The sequence below is a fragment of the Lonchura striata genome, chromosome 3 (assembly GCF_050655825.1).
Source record: "Lonchura striata isolate lonStrDom1 chromosome 3, ASM5065582v1, whole genome shotgun sequence".
Lineage (NCBI taxonomy): Eukaryota > Metazoa > Chordata > Aves > Passeriformes > Estrildidae > Lonchura > Lonchura striata.
This window is the reverse complement of record NC_140705.1, coordinates 75,842,810-75,862,090: the sequence shown is the minus strand read 5'-3', so window position 1 is coordinate 75,862,090 and position 19,281 is coordinate 75,842,810. Positions and strand designations below refer to the sequence as shown.

Below are 19,281 nucleotides of genomic sequence, written 5' to 3'. Positions count from 1 at the left end.
ATTAGCTCATGGTGTGGTAACAGAGGCAGACTGACAAATCAAAAGGTTATCCATGGTAACACAGTGGTGCTGGGTGGAGATGGAGTGTAGGAAGGACAGTGACGTGCTGCACAGCCAGCGCTTCTATTAACCCTAGAATTTTTTAATACTTAGTAGAAATTGTGAATAAGTGACTAAATCAAGGCTCAAACACATTTCCTTTGAAATATATTCATACATGCTGTACTATGCTTCATTCTTGAGCCAGCTTTTATTTTGTCCCTCTACAACATTATAGGCATTACTTTTTTCTATTATATCACTCTTCACCATCTAATTCAAGTCACTCTATCAGAGAGATAGTGAGTTCTTTGTGATTATCAACTCTAGTCTGAAGAAAATGACTGAAATGTTTTTCCTTTTGAATACTTTTACCTATTTCTAAGGACCAACTGATACCAGCAAAAAAATGTTGCTTGCTGAAAGTATAATTAATGCTTGATCTAGACAGGATGTTTTGAAGTGAGAGTTGGATTCACACAATAGGGACATTTTACTAACAAGCTTCATATTTTAAAAGAATTGCAGAGACTGTTTAGAGTTCTAAACTCTCTATCGCCTCCATAGAAATTATTAAAAGAAAACTAACTAGAATATTACAAATAAGTACCTTCTTGTTCCTTGCCTAGGTAAGTCACACCAGCAATTGGTATTAGACAGAAAACTTTTGAAAAATTTATTAAAGAGCAACTTTAAACTTTTCTCATAAAAACAGCAGAAGGAGTAACAGGTACTGTTGCCATCAGTGTATTAACTTTGTTTTTTAACAAATTCTCATGGACAGAGACATTGTTTGGGCTCTGTTTTGGTTCATTACATAGCAGCACATTTTCCCACTGTTCTTTCATGTGATAATGGAAGATTTTATCCCTAAGTGAAAAAGAGAAGGGCTGTATTACTCAGTCACAACTCATTCATCCATGATTTCCCACTGGATTCCTGTTTCCACCTATTTTCTGGGTCACAGTTTGTGCCCAGGCCTCAAGACAGTTAAATTAGACATCAAGGTTGGCTCGCTTTGCTCCATAATAACTGGTGTCTCATGTGGCTCTGCTGTGAGAATGGGGACATTTCCAAATACAGGTTTTGTTCAAAGGTCAAGTACAGTGAGAGTGTTCTGCTTTTTGCCATGGGTACAGTTTGAGATGAGCTTATGCCTGACACCTCTAGGTGTCAGACTCAGCATTTGGTTTGGTTTGGTAACTTGGAAGTTTCATCACTTGTGTTTCATCACTCAGAACTTTTCTCTATATCTCCCTGGCAAAATAGAATCTCAAAATTACTTATTTCTGTAAAAACTATTGTAAAAACTACTGGAACTTCCTCTGAAAACAAAGAAAGACTGAACTTTTCTTATTTTCTGTCATAGAGACATTTAGCACCATCTTAACCCTTTGACTCTACTGACTGAGTGAATGTAGGCATCACATAATGACTGCTTCTAAAAAGGTGCTTCTCACACCTTCCCTGGAATGTCAGGGCTACTTCTTATGTACTCATTTATCCATACTCAGGGTCTTTTAGATTTTTGGTGTCCCAGATTTTTCAGTTATTGTAAATATCTTCCTTTCTGGAGAATGATCCCATCTATGATTTTCAGGATTTAATTTTTATTTTCTTCCAGAGCAAGCCAAAAATAACACCTCAGAAGTTTTTCTGAAATGAAGAGATGGCACGGGAAGGCTCAGGAAAATTAAACAGAAGCCTCTAAAAGAAGACAGCAAGCATTCCAGAAGAGCTGGTTTGAATTACGGGGGTCATTTCTCTTAGTCTGACCAAGTGAACAGAGGCATACTGAGAGCAGCCAGGGGAATGCTCTCAGCTAAATCTGCAGGTCAGTAGATCCATGTAGATAGATGCACATGAAAAAAAGGCAGACTGTGCTTTGGCTGACAGGGAGAGAAAGGTTAAGACTGATTGTGAAACAAAAGTAGTTGAGCAAAGTGCAGAAGAAAAATAAGCGATTGGGGGAGATGAAGACTCAAAGGAAAATCACCACAGAGAAGATGGCCTGAAATCCTGCAACCATGTCCCAAAACAGTGACAGACACAAACCTATAAGTAGGTGTGGAAATGAAGACTCATCAGATGAATCCTCTAGGAAAAGCAGGTAAAATTGCTGGAAGAGCTGGGGAGGGTACTCTGCAAAAGGACCTAGGTAGGGTGGATCAGGCTCTGGAAGGTCATTTCATCGAGGGAGCAAAAACCCCCTAGGAAGTCCTACAGAGGCATTATCCACTCCAGGATGTAGATACAGATCACATCAAGGAGGCAGAGTGGAGTGCAGATTCTGCATTCACACAGGGTCAGAAGTGGGTTTAGGTCTGCCCACAGGAAGTTGTTGTGGGGAGCCAGAACTCAAAAAGCAAAAGGCAAATCCGTACTGGGTTTAAGATAGTCAATGATAAGATAAGAACAATTACTTGTACCGCACCTGGGGCTGTGGAGGAGGGAAGCTCATCCTCAGCCTTGTGGTAAGAATGGCAAAGAAAGGGAACAGTTGCCTCAACACGGCAAGTTCATCATGTCCTGTGAGTCAAGTTGCTTACCCTCAAAAAGGGGTGATGACCCCAAATGTCACAATACTCAATATCCCTCCCAGCGTGTGCCTCAGAGAGTAGATCACACTGACAGGTATTTGGATCTTTCTGACGGTGATTATGCTAGTGACAAACCCAGTGGAACAGAAAAAAAATCTGTTAGGGAATACAGCAGATCACCACCAAGAAAACAATATATTCATTCAATTTCAGGTCAACAAGATGTTTCCTGCAGCAGAAGCAGCAGTGATTCTAGTGCTGGAGCTGTTGGTCTGAAAGGGAGCAAGGCTCGCTCTTCTTTTCAGCAGTCCCTATTTCATCTCAAAAGATTGAAAAGGAGAGAGCATAAGCCTGAATCACAGAATGGGAATAGGGCCAGCAATGTTAAAAGCTCTGCCATCTTCAAGAGTGGAGATTCCTACTTTCAAAATTAAAGAAACCCCTGAAGTGGAAGAACTACAGAAAAAACTGTTTACAGACACATTAGGTAAGAACTACCCAAGTGTTGGTTTGTGTTTATTTTTCATTGGGGAAAAAAATTTTATTTGTATTTATGACTCATTCCACCTGTGCTCTCTAGCTATATGCCCACATCTGTCAGTATTTCTCAGACCTAAACTGGAAGAAAAAACAGAGAAGAGGGAAGAGTACATTTGCAAGCCCCTTGGTTTTTTTTTTTTTTTTTTTTTTTTACTTCTCCATCATCACTAGTCATTCTTCCTAAGTCTGTAGTTTGAAGTGCACTTTCAGGTGCGGACTTTTGATCTGATGTAATGAGTGAAGTGTTGAATGAATTCCTGAAGTCAGGGCTAGAATTCCCTGTAGCTTAGGTATGACTCACCCCTTGACAGTGAAATGTTCACATTTTCTATTTAACTTCCTCAGAGATACCATACGTGACTTTTTTTAAAATGGGTAAATTACCTCCCAAATTTGAATGTTTTTCTCCTAAGACACAGAAAGCCTCAGATCAGTGACAATGTTACAATTTCCTAAGAACATCTTCACTCAGTTTTTCCTTAGTGTGGTCCCAGCTTTTTGGTCAATCAATGTTTCTCAGCTTTGGGTCCAGTGATCTTCTGGTAATGAAATGGTATCCTGCTTCAGCTGGCTTTAGTCCTTTTTATTAAACAGGTTCCTGACTTCTCTTAGTTTCCACTGAAGGACTTCCCACTCGCATCCTAAATCCATTGGCTTTCTCTTTATGTAGCATCAGTCAGAATAAGTTTTCCTGTCTGCAATAATCACCAGGAGAAATATTCACTTCTGATGGCTCTCAATTGCTCTGTCATAACCTACTGAGCACACTATACTCTGTGTCAGACTGCTGTTAAGGGGTCCTGAGGCCTCTTTGAAAGTTACATTCATATTAAAGTTGAATCATCATGTGGCATTCACATTCCTAAAAAGCAGTTCAGCTACTGACACTAATATACACCCAAATCTGTTTCACTTACTGAATTTGTAGGGCTTGGATTGCACTACTAAGACCTATGGGAATGGAATACTTGTGCAATTAGGCAAAATATATTAATTATTTTTGATAGATTAAGTTATAAAGCTTACTGCACTTATGAAGTCTGTGGTTTTAAAAACATAGCAAGGGTTCATAAATATTCACAAGGTTCCTTGTATTATCATAGATACCTGTCGAGAAGAAACCTGGAACATCCTTAGCAGAGGATTGGACTGACATATACCACAGAAGAACCCCTTCACTGACTGTGGTGAGAGAAAAACATGAGGAAGCAACACATTTTTGCAGGTAAATCTGCATACACAAGAACTGATTTGTGTGTGCATTGAGAAATATATTTTTCTTTCAGAATCCTTAAAATTGGACTGCTAAATTCTTACTTATGAGCTAGCTTCTTTCCAGGGGCATCTGTGTTGTTTTTGAGCTGAAACAGTTATTTATCCATCTAGATTAAAAGTAAAGCACCTCACTGAAGGAGGCCAGCTCTCAAAACACTTCTGCAGTTGGGGTCTTAACCTGAGTAATGCAAAATGCTTCCCATAATTTGCTGAATATCTTTGGATTACAGTGAAGGCAGTAAGAACTCAATTTTTTTTATAAGGTCAGGCTGCTGATAGAGTAAAGAATATACTTCTCACATTCACATCAGAGTAGCACATATTTCTGAGGTTAATAAAAAGTGTAGAGGATACATCAATGCCAACAGCATTCTTATTTCAGTAATACTAATCTCTAGATCAGACTGATGATATGTTTGATACCATATAAATTTAAGAAGTTGGAAATTCAAGAGAGTAAGAGAGTTGCTTTTGTAATTTCGAATTACTAAATGTTGTAAAAGTTTTAGTTTGGTTTGGTTTTTGTTTATATCTTCACAGAAGAAAAATAATTTCTTAACACGAAATCCCTGCAATTAATAATTTTGGAACAATGGGGTTTGTAATGGAAGTGTCTTCACAGCACAAACTATTTGTAGGCTATACAAATGCCTCCAATAAAAATTGAGCTTGCTTACAATCAAATCAAATAAGAATCTTTAATGTGGTGAAATCTGTTAGAATTAGTAAGTGCCATCTACTATAAACACAGGAAAAATTCTTTTTTCTCTTTGTATTTCAAAACTAGTTCTTAACTGGTGCAAAATTAGCATGATTTATTGATTTTTATTTTTTTGTATATTATGCAAAACAAAAAATTATTTTTCAGATCTTGTCCATTCTTCTTCATTTCAAAGACAATGGGAATAGTGCAAAAGGCTATTTTGTATTTATTGGTTTGTATAATTTTATCCTATAACTGCCTTTCAGCAAATTGCTTTCACTGTCTTAAAAATTAATGGTTTCATTAAAGATCCTTCTTGGATCTCTAGTTGACCATGATACATGTTGCAGATGTGAGTATCTGGGGGATTTGGCAGTTCATGAAACAACTAATAAAATTAAGTGCTGCTTTTACTTTTACTGCTGTGAATTTTGACTGTGGGGTAATGTGCTGGTGCAGAATTCCTGCAGTGCCAAATCTGTCAGCACTGTATTCTCTGTCTGCTGACTGTGCTGTCTTACCAATGCAATTACTTTGACTTTTTCATAGCAATGCATATTTTTAAAAGATCTTGCATGGATTTATTCATGTCATTAGCCATAGTAGCCCCTAGCATTTCCACACAGATGTTTATCCAAAAATGTCTGCCCAGTATAATGTGTACATCTTTTCACTCACTTTTTCTAATTTATGAGATTAAACTAATTGCAAAAGGCAGCTTGTCCTCCCTGGCTATGTTGGTCCTGTGCTGATTTATGCAATCCAAGAATCTGCTTTGCATTTTAAAATCAGTAACCCTGTTAGGAACACAAGATGACTGCCCATTGGTAACAGTTCACTTGTGCTGTGTGACAACTTGTGCTCGCTGGAAGCAATGAAAGCCCTTTTCAGAGCAGCGCAACATGCCCAAACCTGCCCAAACCTATCCATTCTGTTGTTTCCAAGCACTTTGTTTTCAGACCTTTCCAGGCACAAATAATATAAGCAAGAGGGTAAAACCAATTGTGATGTAGTGTGTTGTGTGTATCTGGGGCCTAAGAGAGTCTGGCCAGTGCCCAAGGCATCAGCCTGTGGCTCTACCCCAGCAGCACGGAGTTGTCCTGCTGGTGCTTAGTGTCAGCCAGTGAATTCTGTGATGGTTATTTGCTTGCTCCTCCAAAAAGCACAGTTTGCTTGCCATTTTTAATGCACAATTTCCTTATAGTATGGAATTTGCACACTTTCTGGACCAAAGGCAGCAGCCAATGTGTTGGTGGTTGGTTTATTTTTTCCTACCTGCATCTTGCTGAAAAACCTTGTATTGGAAAAAAGACTCTTGCTTCATTTACATTCTTGCCTCACAGGCAGCCCTGCCTCAATTTGCCTCATGCAGAGGTGTGCCTGGCACGCAAGTAAGAGTTTCAGTTTGTGCAGAGTGCTTAACCATTTCTAATGTATTTCCTATCTGTGTTCTGCACCTAGCTCCTATTTGTAATTTACAGCTGGGTTACAAACTGTTTGTCAGCAGCTCCAGAGAAGTGTCCCAAGTGCTCCTGGTATCCTTGGTTATGGCATTTCCTCAAGGCACGGCCTGTTTTCTAGCCTTGACTTAACACAGTACTGTTCAGTCTGCAGTGGAAAATGTTATACATAGATATTGCATCTTACTTTTGTTGTAGTGCATTGTATTTCAGAGTAACTGGTCTGGATATGAAGGAGTGGTAGGCTGGACATAACCACACAGGGGCTCTATTTGCTCATTCAATTTGATTATTTTGAGGAGAATTAATACTTATATTGACGGTTGTTGAGGCTTTCTCCATCATGCTTTTAACCAGAATATTAGTGAAGCTTATTTAGAATAGAAAGCAACAATAACTGCCAGCAACAATTTATTAGGTAATTAATTACAAAGAGCAGCAGCATATAGGGAGTTTGTTTTTCTCTTAATATCTGTGAGAACTTTCATATTGTAGTGTTGAGGTGCTAAACTCTGTCAGAACTCCGGTCTGGTTCAGGGGCTCCGTGTGGTGGCAAAGCTTCTCCTCCAACCCATGCTTCCAAAGAAAATTCTGCAGCCTCTTGTTGTTCGGTCTCAAGGCAATTTATTGCAAGTTATCTAAAAGATTGTCTTCTCAGACTGCTGCAGTCTGGTCAGCAGCTCAGGCAGAGGCACACACACACCCCTGACACCTTCTCTGTCTGCTGTCTTCTTCTTCTCTCCCCATGCCCAGGGCTGGTGCTATCTTTTATATGGTACATTACATGCTACATGTTTATAGTTTTTCCCCAATACCTACTACCTATATTAAATGGTGCTTTTCTACTCTAAACCAATCCATAAGTGCCAACATCACCAAGAACATGGAGTTAAGGAAGAAGAAAGAGGAGAAACAGGACCGACCAAATCCCTCCATCTTAAAACTTCTGACCCCCATGTACAAAGTAAAACCCCCCCTGTACAGGTATTAAAACCCCCCTGTACAACAGTAAAAATTCTTCCTTCTAATTTGTAACTACTTCTACTATAATATCTAAACTTTTGTGACTTCTTGTTCTACCTTCAAAGTTGGTAAATCATTCCATGGGTCAAACTCAAAATCACAGCTGTTTCCAGCTGCCTGCCAGGGTCTAAAATGCTTCTGACCAGGGCCTGGAACCTCCAAAAATGTATGAGGGACATTTTGAGTTCCAACAAAACTCTGTTACTGAGAAGGAAACATGAGGTCACGGCTGCCTCGTGGCTGAGGTTATATGCCTGTAATTCATGTTCCTTTTCGAGTAATAGCGAAGGACAGATGGAGACTGTACATCATAAAGGGAACTGGAAGCTCCGTTTTTATTTGTTAGCAGGAAGCTCACAAAGAATTTCATGTCAGATTAAAAATTAACTAAGAAGTTAGATCACAGTCATATAAATAAGCTCTGCTTGAGGATATGTAAAGATTTGTATTCTTCTCATGTTTCTGAGTGTTAAGTGCATTTCCAGATCAGTCATGTCTTGAGCCATTGAGTTCATAAGCAAAATTGCTTCTGAACACCTAGATTTAACTCTTGGAGCATATTTTCCTGTGGAAAGTAAGTACTTTCCACATTTCATTCAGGTCCATGGCTAATCTGACTTGTATTAATGACTGGGCAGATGAAAATACAGCACAGTCCCCAATTTTGCATGATTGCAGGGCTTCACAGCTACATTGGCAGGTAACAAGCTGTGCCTTCTGCAAGTCTGCCCTAATTTAGCTATCTAAATACAAAATGTGTTTCAAAGCCTCTAAATTCATGGTCATTACATTGTCAAAAATTTCAATTAGAATTATTTCAAGCTGCTAAATAGAACAAATTTTGCAGGTGAATGCATGCATGAGTGTTCCCAGGGAGGAAGTACCTTAATTTTGACAAGTGCTGATAACTGCTTGCCACTCCCAGCAGTATCAGCATATGAGGGACATGCCCAATCCCTCCAAATATGCCCATTTGAAGACAGTCCTTCATTACAGTCTCGTATGCCAATTTCATAGTCTTTGTTTATCTTATGAACAGAACATGAATAGACCAGCTCGAGACTGTCAGGAGCCAGGAGCTGACTCACCCTTTGGAATACAATAGAGATCAACCTCAATTACTGCAGAAAGAAAAAATTGCCCAGAGCAAGTTCAAAGGAACAGCTAGAGCCACTGGAGAACATGTGAAATCAGAAGAAATGCAAGTAAGCTGTCTTCTGTAGAATAAATATGCAGTTCTTATCAATTAATATCCTTCCATTAAAACATCCTTTGTTTTTACTTGTATCTTTCAATTTTCTACACAAGGCAAATTATTCATGGCACTTCTTTAGGATGGTTAGATATATGGTGAAGATTTTAATTTTAATAAGATACTGCTTTGGTTTGTGTTTTAAATGCACATACAAAAAAAAAAAGGTTCTTTTTTATAAGAAAAAAAATTAAGTTGTGCCTACCATTTTTAAAGGATGTTAAAATGTTCCCATGTTCCTCATACTTGTACTAATTTGCTCAGCTGAGCTGACTCTTGAAAAATTTCCAACTCCTTTGTAGTGAACTTTCCTACTTGTAAATATTAGGGCTCATTGTGCCATGTACAACACAGTTAATGGCCGTCATTCTCATTTCTTGCTGAATATTTGTTATTATTTTTTTCTTTAAACTATCCTGATCCTTGGCTTTGAAGTATTTTTATGATAAATAAAACCCTGTGTCTAACAATCTAACCTGCCTAATTACATGCCCAAGTCATTTATTATGGTTTCTTCTAAATTCCTTCTAATCCCTATTATGCTTTCTTCTAAAGGGAATATATTTTTTAAAGATTTTATTTCAGACTTCTTTGTGATAAAATAATCTCTGATTATCTGTGGCTATTATCCCTATTAAAAACAGTGGGACATAATATGACTTAAGGGGCAATTTTCTAAAAAAATCATTGATAAACAGAGAAAAATGGTAAGCCATACAAAACCAATAACAGAGATGGGGCAGCTGAAAGATATATTTTTACAAAATAAAAGAAAGGACAATGGTAAAGCTCAGAAATGTCTAGAACGATGTTCTGCTGCAAAAAGATGTCTAAACCATACTGATATATTTGACAGCAAACTGACAATTCAAATTATTCATGATCAAAGAAGTTTCAGAACCATTAAAACTGGCAACATAGTACTTTGTTCAAAATTTCTATACTTTATTTTTCATTTGTACATTTTTGAGATACATATTTTTGGACTATACATATAGTGAATGTTTTTTCTCCTTATGTTGCATATTTGTCTACAAGTTGCATTTTCAATAGGAAGTGTTTCAGTGAGGCCATTTTAGTATTTTGATTAAAAATATTTTGAATGTACTCTCTGCACACTATTTTAAAGTATCAGTTTTCATTCCACCTGGGTTTAGAAAAAATAAATTTAGAATTTTCACCAGGGAATAGTTGTGTTTCTTGACTATGCCTAGCTCTAGAGATGGAATTTGATAGAATTATTTTAATTTTATGTTCCTACCTGAAATACCTAATGAGCGCACATTCAAAAATTTAATTTTCCACAAAAAAAACCAAAATACTTTTGGGGTTATTTATCTCTATAATTCCCAACTTCAGAAGCTGGGCATTACAAAGTTATAATAAAATCTGCTGCTTTAGAAAATGGTTGGATGTGCCAAATTCAGAGCATGCAGCTCACAGCTAAGAAAGGAATGCAATCAGGATACAAATGGGCAGATGTAAAAATAAAGGGAAAATGAGAAAGAGTTGCATTTGACAGTTGGTTGACTACAGAGCAAACAGCACATTTCTTCTCTTTGCACTATCCAGCATTAGTGCCCGGAAGGAAAAGGATTCGGTATTTGCATCAGCATGGGTGAAGGAAGAAGGTAAAAATAATGGAGATGGATGCATATGGAAATGTTGTCTCCAAATTTCATTACTTTTATTTTCTTTTCAGTTGAAAATATGCCTTTGCAATCCCCTGCTGTTTGTAAGGATCTAACTATTCCTGTGCCCTTTTAGCCTCATGAAGATCTGATTACTTGACATTTTTGTCATTAAAATCTACCTTGTATTCTAGCCTTTTCTTAAAGACATTGACATTTAATGCTGATTAATTGCATGATTAGTTTGATTTCATGGTTTTCATCAGCATGGGCTTGACTCTGCTCATTTTGTAACAATTGGTTTGTTTTAAATATAGGAGTCTGCAAAGTAATATTTTTTATTGTTTAGGGGAGGCTTTTTTCTTTTTTGAAAAAATTTCAAATGTGACTTTTTTTTTTGTAATTGCATACCTTAATACTGTAGACGTTTAAGCAGAACAAAAGGCTCCATGCTTGCTTCTGGATATGTAAGGTGGGCATGCCTAGCTCAGCACAGGCAATGGCACGGCACGCTTCTGTTTTTTCACTGATAGATATTAAAACAGCAGATTGCTGGACTGCAGGAGGAGCTCAAGAGAACTGAGCCCTCCTGGCGTGCTGCCTGCAGCAAACTGAGAGGCCAGGCTGAGCTGCTGACAAGGCAGAATGTGGAGCTTCAAGATGAGCTCAGAGCATCAGAACATCAGAGACGGAAAGCAGAAAAAAACCCCAAAGCTATTAATTCCATGGACAGAAAATCAGAGACCCTGGTACTAGAAGGCAGTATCTGCATAATACTGTTTGAAAAATTCAGGAGTTTTACTTTGGAGCTGTCATGTGTGTATGCTGTCCCTCCACTCCTGCTCAGCCTGAAGTGGGGAAAGTCAGCTCTGCAGTGAGCCATGTTAAAATACACTCTTTGTGTGGCTCTCTTCCACCCAGCCTTTTTATCCACCAGGTGAGCAGCTCTGCCAGCTGATACAGCCACCCTATCATAGACACTTAGGTCAGATGTCTCCCTCCACCAACTAGGAAGGAAGTCTAGGTAACTAATTTATTTCCAGTGCCTAAATTAAGGCCTCCTAAAAAGCCTCCTGAAAATAATTCTACTCTTCATATATATAGTGCCATTTACCTTTTTGATAAAACATCTCTTCAACATGGAAAAAATATATTTGGACCTTCTATTAAATCTTAGTTCTTATTTTGTACTGTAAACTTTCTGTAAGGAAACACCATCAGCAGCCTGCCTTACAGAGGCACAAGTTGGATTCTTCAATAGGAGTTATACTGGCATGAAACAGGAGGGATAAACAGGGTTGAAAATATAGCTGGCTAATGTAAATGTCTTTGCTAAGCTCTGGAAATCAAAATTATTTAATCATAGGTTTACAGAGGGTCTTGTAATTTTTTTATTCAATATTCCACTTGTTTGATGTATTTGTAGAATTTTGTTTGCTTCATTAGTATATAACTGAATAACATCTTGTAAGAGAGTTGAAGGAAATTAAAGTTACTCCCTTTTTACCCAGGAGAGGGCAAGTTTTGGTAAAATTAAATGGTTCAGACTAGAATTCAAAAAAACCCTGAAATTTGGGTAAGTGGATCATTACTTTTCATTGTGTGTATTCAAGAGAGAAAAATACCTGCTTTGAGGATCAGTTTCATCCTATGTGTGTCAAAGAAACTATCTCCTAGATGGTATAGTCTGATGAGATGAACCCTACACTTTGGCAGAATGGCCAAACTTGAAGAAAATAAAGTTGAGCCATTTTCTTTTAGGCATTTCTTGAATTTTCAAATCTAATTTCTAGTAAGGTGACTTTTAAGAATTATAGAACTACCAACAAACTTGTCCTTTGCTTTATTGGAGTGAAGTTTTGTGTCTTTTTTTTATTTGATTGTAATGTACTTGTTAATGAAATTTTCCACCTAACAATTAAATTTAATTGAAAATGTAATTTGAAGTTAAATTTCACTCTATTTTTTGCTCTTATGAATCATCCTTTTATAGATTGTGAAGATCAGAAAAAAAAATACATTAGTCACAGGTACAAAATTAAAATACAAGTAAAATTCCAATACAATCAAGGATTAGAAAAAGCTAATTGACTTCTGCTGTTGGCCAGATTTCTGTTTTATTTGTACTGCTTTGCTGATGTAAAACTACTCAAGACACTGAATATTTTTGTTGTGGGAAAGTAGTACTACGATACTGTATATGGAGATGCTAAAATGGTACCTACAAAGTTTTTGTCTAATACTGGGGACTTTCAGACTCTAGCAGAAAAAAGTGGAATTTCATCCATTGTGTTTAAATATCTTAATCTTTATGAAAAGAAAATGGCTTAAAAATTCTATCAGATGGCTTTGAAGGCTGTTTGATTCTACTAAGTGTGACTTGAACTTAAAATTACATATTTATTACAAATTCCCCACTAGGTTTCAGAAGTTATTCTGTGAGGGACAGCATCTTCATCCAAACAAGAAGAAAGTTCATGGAGAGGTAATCACAAGAGCCACGGCATCTCTCATGTGGTGCTGAAGATATCTTTGCAAAAACACTTCCTCAGAGATGTGAACAATAAGGTATGCATCTCTACTGCCAGTATTCACTTTTCCAGAGTTTCAAATATGTATTTAAGAGGATGTTCTTTGGAATCAAAATTTCCACAAATGAAAATGTATATAAGAATGATCATGTTTTCTTGCATGTGCATAATTCTACATGAATTGTAGATTTTCTTCTGGTTCTGCAGTATCAGGAAAAAAACTTCTTTCCCCCTGTTTTCTAGACCTAACTTAATTGTGTGTTGTTCTTAATGAGTTTCCCAAACTTGTTGCACCTGCTACTTCACAGGCTGATTTTACAGAGACTCTCCTTGCCTTGGCAAACCATAAATCTAGTATTTTGCCATTTGAGGCTTTACTTTCCAGTGTGTAACAGTGTCCTTCTCCCAGTTCAACTCAGTGGGAAAACCACTCCAATTTTTACAAGTTGTGACAAGTTAGCTCAGTATGTCAAGTGAGATGCTTATTTCTGGCTGGTGTGCCCATGACTGCTCCTCCACAGACATTTTATCATATTTCTTACACATCTCAGTGTTTTGAATTTAGATATCTATCTCTTTATGCTTTTCTTTCTCTTTGTTTTGTATTTCTTACTTCCTATTATGGGCACCTTGGATATTGCAAGTCCCTTTTCTCACTTTGGTCAGATTTGGTCGAAATCTATGCTGTGTACAAGTGTACAATCTCTCTGAAATTCATCTTCTCTACTGGAAACTATCCCTTTGGCTAAAGGAAAACTTAGATTAGCCAACACACTCGGCTCTCTGCCTGTATAGGGACTGAAATAAAATGTAAAAGATACCAGGTGAGAAGGGAGGCAACTGTTCCACTATAGTGAGCAGGATAGTGTGTGTTTGAAAGTCACTAGACAGTAAGTTCAGTGAATTCTATATGGTTCCAGGTATGAAAAGAGATATTGATAATTTCCTCCTATGGCACACAGCCATGGGCAATAGATATTGTGACTTCAGCAACAGTTTTGAGAAAGGGGAAATTGAGGACAGCAGACTTTTGGACTCACTGCACTCTAGGCTTTCACCATCCAGCCAGGACTGGATCCAGTCCAACTGGAATCCAGCACAAGCATGAGCTAGACTGGTGGGCATAGTGCCCAGATGTCCTGAGTGAACTCTAAAATGTTTGACAGAGACACATGCTCTTTATCTGATTTGATGGCACAGAAAGACTTTACAGTGAATAGAGTGGCTGCCAATTATTTGAGTCTAGAATTAGTTGACTCTTGAAGTCTCGGGTAAATGGAACATTAAACAGAAGCCCAAAATCTGTGTCATAGCAGTAGATCTGCACGTGGTGACTCACTTGTATTTTCTTTGCATTTGAGCTCTTTTGATAGCAGGTGGATGCTTTCCCTCACAGATCCTGTGAATCTGGATAATTCAGAATTTTGGATATAGATAAAACAAACTATCATACTATTTCTATCCAAAATTGAGAAACAACACATCAAAGTGAATGGGATAAGCAGCAGAAGAGTTGTCAGGCATTGGAATGGGCTGAACAGGGAAGTGGTGGAATCATCATCCTTGGCACTGTTCAAAAAATGTGTGGATATGGCACTTTGGGACATGGTTTAGTGGTGGACTTGACAGTTCTGTGTCAATGGTTGGAACTAATGAGCTGAGAGTCTTTTGCAACCTGAAATATTTTATGGTTCTAGGATTGGAAGAAGACATGCATGTCTTCTATAACATATGTAAGTTAAAACTAGCTTGGACTTGTGAGTTTATTCAGCTGTAATCAAGAACAAATTGCCATCTGACCTTTTTTTGTCAACTCTAATAGAATTTGAGGATATGCACAAAAAGAGTTGGCGAGCAAATCTGAGTAACGATCAATATGAATTAAAGATACAAAGTTTTTGTAGACATGATTTTATGAAGTAAAAAAAAAAAAACAAAAAACAAAACATAACCAAGAGGTGATCCACATCTCTGGAAAAGATGTATTCTGGTTGTCTGTAAGACTTTTTAGGATGACCTCTATTTGTGCTGTAACATGACCTAGCTATTGAGGAACTGTCCAGTTCAAGTTGTGCTTTAGTGAGACAAGAAAAATGTCCATTTTAACTGCACATTGAAAGAATGAACAGATGAGCCAGAATACTTATTATTTATTAGTTATTAATATTTACTAAAATGGATCCTCTGAAAACAACTTGATTTCTGAATGCAACTCTTAACTAGAACAAGTTGCCAGTTTTCTGCCCAACGGGCAACTATGGATAGATTCTCATTATTTCTATGAATAAAGATGAATTCATTTTCCTGGCAAGGTTGGAAGTGGGAGGAGGGGAGAGGAATTCTACTTAAATGCTACTGATAGCATTTCTTAATGTTTCAGCCAAGGTCAAATATGCTTAATTCCAATCTTAGATGGGTTTTGCTGTCTAATCTTGCAAGGGATTTTGATGACCTTTGAGCATGTTATTTCTTTACCTATGAATGTTCTTCCTGACAAATTAGTAACCCTGAAGCAAGAAAGATCTGTCATTATGTGAACAGACTTTCATAGCATTTGAACTTCACTGCTTTATCCATGAGTAGTTGTTGCTTTTTCTCGACTTTTTGATTTGTTAAGGGTAATATGAACCCTACATGACACAAACTGTGATATTTGAAGGTAATAAGAGATCTTTATTTATGGGAATTGACAAGTGAGAGATTTCTGGGAGAATTTGATTAAGAACTGGAGATATTAACAGCTGAGAGGAAAAAGCTCATTAGGAAATGTGATTGATTATTGTTGAGCATGACAATTTAGGAGAACATATTTTTAGAATTCCTGTGGTCTAGGTGGACATTCAGTAACAATATCTCCTCCTGTTCTTCACTGCCTTCCTGGTAGCATAGATGTGTAGGACTAGAGGAATTTCAACAGGTCCCTTCTTTTGCCAAGAGCAGGATCAGTGCCACTGATGTCAATTCAAACTGTGTTTCACTACCTCCCATGACAAAGATACAGAATGAACTGCCTACATGTTCTTTTATGAAGTCAAGTTTCATAACTAAACTACACCTCTTTTGTTGTCACCAGCTGTTCTGGTGTTTAAATGTTTATGTTTTCAGTGAAGATTGGAAAAAAATTATCTGCCTTGTGCATGTTGGGACTCTTCTTCTTCCTCTAATCCTGTAGCGCCTTTGCACCAAGGGTCTGCGTTTACTGGTCATCCACATATTTCCAATGAAGAAAATTGAGATAATTTGATGGCTTTGTTTATGAAAGTGATAGAATTGAGAGAATCTTTATCAAGAATGCAGCCATGTGTGATTAGTCCAAACATTTAATATTTGGGTGTCTTAAAAAATGCAGAGCAAAGTTGTAGTGGTTGCCTGGGATACAGCGATGGCTCTGAATTTTCAAATGATCTCCTAGAATGACATTCCTCTGAATGAAAACAGAGACTGCATGTGATTCATGTAAGCTTGTCTGGATTCCTTTGACATTATTGCTTTAAAAATAGGTATGCTAGTGTATGCAATGCATAAAAAATGAAATCTGGCTTTTACAATGGCATGTGTGACAAGCTGGAGTACTAGCACTGTTCTGCATGGATGCTCCTTCAGCTGAATTGGCTGATACATCTCATCATGTTCATGGAAACAGTGCTACTTTCTCTGACTTCATCTTACCATAAAATATCTTCTATTTACAAGTCTTATGTAAGGTTTTTAAAAGCTTGAATTGCAATATTATTTCTATAATAAACCACAAGGAAAACAAATGCTGCCACATGCTTGTGTCTCACTGAAGCTCATGAATATTTGAGCTGCTTGGCCCTATTGGCACTTTCTGAAGATGGTGAGCCAGCTGGCTCAAAACTAACCAGGCAGCAAGAAAATAGTTCATCTCTGCCTGATTCTACTCAGTGAACCAGGTTAATTGCCCTCTGTAGCTGCTGATGGGAGGGACTGGAAACATGTGGCTGCAGAAAGAACAAGAGGAGCGAGAGTCCAGCAGTCTGGGCTGAAATTGGTTTGAGCTGTGAAACTGCTCCTACAACTTTTCAAGTTCTTTTAAATCATTTGGCAGTTTCAGTCAGAGATATTTAGCAATGAAATGATGGGTTGCGTGCTTTTTCCTTCTATCTCTCTGCAATTTCTGAGCTAATATCTCTTCATCAGAAATAGCTTTAAAGGGCCTTAGTTCTATACCATTTGTCTCAACCTGAAGTCCCAAGCATATTTTGACAGTTTGCCCATCCACTTTTATTTGAAAATCTGATTATGTTTGAAGAACTCAGGCATATCCACAGAATCTGCCTGCAGAAAATATCACCAAATGTAAAATATAAATTATATTCTTTTTAACAGTAAATTCTATTAATATATGTACTTTCTGGCAACCTTGTCTTAAAGAGCTAATCAGTTGTCTTTCTTCTGCTGAGAACTGTTTTATGCTTGAAGGAAAAATTTAGCCTTTTAAAATCCTGCAGTTTTCTGGTGTTGCAATAGGATTGCTTTCTTAGCTCAGTCCTTGTAAGCATACACTAAATTGTAATGTCATTTATTAATATGAGTAAGGCATCACCAACCACAGCAGCAATAGATACCCTAAATTTCACTGATCATATGGAGAAAATTTTACAGCTGTCAAACACTGACCATTGCTATCAGAGAAGGAGCAGTGCAGTCTTCCTCTCTGTGCTTTGCTAGTCCCATGTTCCTTGAGCAATAGCTCATGGACTTGAGTAAATTAGGCTGATGGAAAATATATTCTTTTCATTAATAGCTTACACACATCTTCTCAAGCAGCCACTCTTCAGTGTGTGAGACACTTCAAAACCAGAGTTATTGGTGCCATTTCCAACTTTTTTTGGATTGCTTCTTTGTTTCTTACCATCATGTACTTGGGGGCTGAAAACACCTGAGAGTCATTGTGTAAATCCTGTAAATCCCAAGTATCTCATGGTGGTCATGCAGGAATATTTTATGTTTTCTCTCTGCTTTGCTCTAAGATCTGCATTAAAAATTGGGGTAGTGCTTTTGAGTCTCCTTGATCTTTCCAATCTAAATAATTCCTATAGTTCGGTTGAAAATTTTTGCATCTCATTTCCCTTCTATGGCTCACACATCCCTCAGGGTCCTACAAGTCTTGTGACAGCCTTGATTGATGGAGATGAATGAGATCAAAAACATAGAAAGGCTGGACATCCAGCAAGTAAAAATGAGCTATCATGCAATATATTTTACTGGACTCAGCTCAGTTGTGATAACCTAGAGAGAGCTGGGCAGGGTGGTGGGACTGAGGGATGAGAGCCTTTCAGCAGCTGCTGGTCTCACACTCTGCCCCGTGGATTAGCCTTGACTTACATTGTCCAAACACATAGAAATGTGGGAAGCCAAATCAGACTTCAAATGTAGAGTTATGTATAAAATATGTGTGTGTGCTTGAGTGTGTCTTTGTGGATATGTCCATGCACACAAATAAACATTTTCCTAAAGTTTTATCCACTTAATGTTGCACCCATTGTGGGAGGATTTTTTAGTGCTATTTGAAGATGTTTATATTAGCTTAATACAAATGTATTTGCACCTTTTAGGACATAAATGCTCTGTGCAAAAAGCTGGTCCTTTGACATTTGTTACCAAGGAACATCAAGAAGAAGAAATATCTAACACCAGTTGGCGGAAGGACCCATCATCAGGGAAGACCGACATCTTTTGAACCAGACAAAGTAAGCCAGCAGTAAGGTCTATTTAAACTGCCTTTATTTTATTTTTATGATATTGTTCAGAATCTGTATTGGGATCCTGATCCCTGCTGCTTGGCCTTCTTTCCCTGGAACTGCAGATTTTTTGTCAATAATTATCTAAGAGGCTGTTCATACATGCTCTGCAACAGTCTGAACCAAGCTGAGACACCTGTACAGTACCCACACAGACAGCTAAGCTCCTAGGAATAAGAAGTGTATAGCACACTCTTGCTGTATCAGTGACAGCTCCCATACTGAAGTGAAGCACGACTGTAAGCCAGGGCTTCTCCATTTTCTACAGGTTGCATGTCAGCCCTCTCCTACTGGAAGAAGGCATAATGGTAGGAAGTCACCTGGAGCTGCCTCACATTTGAGTGGTTGTTTTAAGGAGCCCAGCTCACCTCCCCGTGTAAAAGGTAAGTTCTGTGGAAACCTCCTGCCTGCTTAAAATGGTCTGCAACTGGTCCCCAGCTCTTGGCTCATAGAGAATGTCAGTCACTAAAATACATCTATGGTTCTTAGAAGTATTGTCGAATTCATATTTTACAAGAGATT

General features: G+C 37.8%; 1 protein-coding gene across 24 annotated transcripts in view; it reads left to right on the top strand.

Annotated features, from left to right (window-relative positions):
* Positions 1-8,503: 8,503 nt before the first annotated feature.
* LOC144245975 (centrosomal P4.1-associated protein-like) overlaps positions 8,504-19,281 on the top strand; it is an 81,570-nt gene continuing 70,792 nt past the window's right edge. For 19 of the 24 annotated variants that reach the window (XR_014954337.1, XR_014954336.1, XR_014954335.1 and 16 more), the window contains exons 1-4: positions 8,504-8,785; positions 12,885-13,031; positions 18,574-18,708; positions 19,028-19,142. The gene's annotated coding sequence lies outside the window, so the exon portion shown is untranslated. Of the gene's footprint in view, positions 8,786-10,404; positions 10,464-12,884; positions 13,032-18,573; positions 18,709-19,027; positions 19,143-19,281 lie in introns of all 24 variants that reach the window. The other 5 variants (XR_014954327.1, XR_014954323.1, XR_014954326.1 and 2 more) reach the window with 4 other exon arrangements.